This window comes from Garra rufa, chromosome 16 (genome assembly GCF_049309525.1).
Source record: "Garra rufa chromosome 16, GarRuf1.0, whole genome shotgun sequence".
NCBI classification, from domain to species: domain Eukaryota; kingdom Metazoa; phylum Chordata; class Actinopteri; order Cypriniformes; family Cyprinidae; genus Garra; species Garra rufa.
In genome coordinates this window covers 32,386,030-32,389,770 of record NC_133376.1, presented here as the reverse complement: position 1 = coordinate 32,389,770, position 3,741 = coordinate 32,386,030, and positions in this window count along the sequence as shown.

The following is a 3,741-nucleotide window of genomic DNA, read 5'->3' as shown; positions in this document are numbered from 1 at the left end:
TCTTCTCTCTTTCTGTTTCCAGCTGCTTGCCTAACGCCATCCCTCACTACTCAGCAAAAACAGTCTGCAAACCTCACCACCAAACACAAATAAAGCACTCCTCCCCCAAATCTCTGTTTGTTGTGAGTGGGCTATAAAAAGTCATTGTTTTTCCACTATTAAGTAGCTATGAAGGAAGTCAGGCGGTCCCTAGAAGTTTCTACCACACCCTTCATCTGTAGTGTTGTCTGTTCGGTGTTGTGGCAATAGACCACTCTAGGTCATATGAGGGTTGGGGTTTTTGTACATGCGGGAGCTTTCAGAAGTGCCAGCAATTGGAGTGCCAACAGCACAGATGAAGAAAAATGATCATGGAATGAAAATAGTGTTTATTTTTATCCCCACACATATGTAAACTTTAAAAGGTTGACACACACACCTTCCCACCTCTGCTCTGGTTACAGCTTTGATATCTGGATCTGATTTGCATTTAAATTTTGCATTTGTCAAATCAGCTTGAATTGCTGTTAGCAACCTACTCTACTTTCACTACTACTACTTTTTGAACTTGATTTTATCCATTCCAAATTAACTGAATGGTGAAAAGTGTTACACACCAGAATGGAGCCACTGAATGTAAATTTTCCAAAACACTGATTTAGCATTAAAATGATCAAATTGTCAACTACAGAATGTCATTTAAGATTATAAGCAATTTATTGCATTTTATTTGAAGATTATTAAAAAATAAAATAAAATAATAGCTGCAAACATCAATTAAGGGGCCAAGCATTAGGCAAGCAAGGCAGCAAGCATCAGACCAACTAAAGCAATGAGCAACTGAAGCCATTTTAAGATCAAAATGAGTGAAAAATCATAAATACATCCACTAGTAATATGATTTAATAGGTTATCACTTTTGACCAATATTTGCTTACCGATATACTAGTTTAATTACAATAGGTTAATGCAATCAAAAGTTATTAGCATATGTAATTATTAATGGTTAATGAATGGTTTATTACTTTTAAACAATAGGTGGCAGTGTTACTAAATTGATGTGGCGTGGTCAGTGTGAGGTGACAATGGCACATACAACATTTGGTTTCAATATGTCAAAGCTTTGAAGATACAGTCTCAAGAGCGGGATGGCATCGTTCCAGCAAATTTGTTGATGCGTTAAACGATAACCGTTTCATATATTAATACGAAATCCATAATCTTTGGCCAGCATGGTCTGAAGATGATCTGACACAAATTTGGTGAAAATTGGATCAACAGTCTAGGAGGAGTTAGAAAAAGTAGGTTTTCAACATTAATCAAAATGGCAGACAGGAAGTTCGGCTGACTATAGCAAAATTGGGAGAAGAACTTGAATGGTCTGCATAAAGCCAAGTCCTAATCCCAGCTGAATACCTCTGGTGTGACTTTAAATGCAGACCTTGTGCCAAACACTCATCACCAAACACCTTGTACATGAGTACAGTCATTTTAGACACTTCCAAAACAACAATAGAGATAGAAATGCAATTTTTAAATACATGAATTATGTTCTAAAGAAGGGGTGTCCCAATACTTTTGTCAAATATTTGGTGATTAGTTTTTTGGCTCAAGGTCTGCATTTAAAGTCACACCAGAGGTGTTCAGCTGGGATTAGGACTTGGTTTTACCAGATCAGTCAAGTTCTTCCACACTGACTAAATTTCTTTTTGAACCTTGCTTTACACACAGATACATTGTCATGTTAGAATAGAAAAGGGTCCTGTTCAAACTGCTGCTATAAAATTGGAGGCACACAATTCCCTATAATGCTTAAACATTAAGATTACTAATGTACTAATGGAAATTACTAAAGAAGTCAAACCTGTTCATTAGAAGCATATAGTGGCAATATAGTGTATTAGCATGTCGGAGCATGATGCCGAAGACACATACCAAGTTTTGTAGCGCTACGGCATGCATTTTTATGACAAAGATTCAAAATGACCAACCCCCAAAATAACACTGAAAAAAAAAAATGGCTATGGTTTGAATCTAAATAGACTAGTTTTGTACTTTTAGGCCAAAGCATTCAGAAGCGAAAATAGCCATTTTTCATATCTTTTGACCACAAGGTGGCGCTGAGTCCTCTAATCATAATACTACTTTCTCCATTGAAAAATAAGTCGCATCTGAATCAGCAGAGAAATATACACAGATCAAGCCCAGTTCTTAAAGTTCACCCAAAAATGAAAATTTGATGTTTATCTGCCTACCCTCAGGGCATCCAAGATGTTGGTGACTTTGTTTCTTCAGTAGAACACAAAGATTTTTAACTCAAACTGTTGCAGTCTGGCAGTCATATAATGGCAGTCAATGGTTACCAAATATTTAAGAGTAAAAAAAACATACACAGACAAAACCAAATTAAACCCTGCGGCTCGTGACAATACATCGAGGTCTTAAGACACATAATGATCAGTCTGTGCAAGAAACTGAACAGTATTTATATAATTATTTACCTTTGATCCACCGGAACATTCAGCTATTCATTCAGTGTGTTTACGACAGTAAGCGTGTGACGCGTCAAAGTGCTCTGGCAATGTAGTCGGTGAAAAGTCAACACTCCCAGATGAGTTTGCACGTCTAGATGCGTTGATGCAGCTGGGTGAACGCGCTCAGGACAGTAGAACGTTGTGATGGATCAGAGGTTAATAATGATATAATACTGTTCAGTTTTTGCACAGACTAATTGTTTTGCATCTTAAGACCTTAATGTATCGTCACAAGCAGCAGGGTTTAATTTGGTTTAGTCTGTGTATGTTTTTTTTTTTTTTTTGCATGCCCTGGGGGTAAGTATAAACATTTTCATTTTTGGGTGAACTATCCCTTTAACAAAGATGTGAGGACAACACAAGCTCTATTTTGGTCAGAAGTGACACTTTTTACGTCATAAGATTTTAACTGATGGACCAGAGTCTTGTGGATTGCTTGTAAATGTTTTTATCAGCATTTGGACTCCCTTTCTGATTGCACCCATTAACTGCAGAGGATCCATTGGTGAGCAAGTGATGCAATGCCAAATTTCCCCAAATCTGTTCTGATGAAGAAACAAACTCATCACCATCTTAGATGGCCTGTGGGTGAAAATGTCTAAAAAATACATTGACTTTACATTAAATATCAAGATTTATTTTGATATTTTGTGTAAAGCACTACCCTGTGTCTACCTACAAAAAGCTTATTTTGTCTTTCTTCACTTTTTTCAATTGTTTATAAAACAATAAAAATCTGCTGGTGAAGTGTACTTCTATTAAATACACATTGTCTGAAAGTGATGAAAATTTCTTTTTGAATTCTGCTTTTCAAGTAAGTTGATCTTATTTAAAAAACAAAAACTTTAATATTTTTAAGTAAAAACATAAAAAGATTAATTAAAAACATCATATTTGCAGTGTGCACCTGGTAGTATGACCCAAATTCTTTAAATATGTGGTCATGGATACATAAACGAAGGTCACACGGTTGAACGTGCCAGTTTTTCTATGTTCTTTTCTAAAGGTACAATCCATCCAATTACCCCCTGGGTCATGTTTAGAAAACACACAATGGATTACGTCCATCTCTGACTAAGGCTAAGCCACCTAAGACATGCTCTTAGTGCCTAACATACAGTCACAGAATCTACAGCTTTTTCACCACCTGAGGGAATATTGGACTTTATTAGCACCAAACACGGGAAAATAACTGTTTCCAGAGTTTTGCTTGGCAAACAGTTCAGAC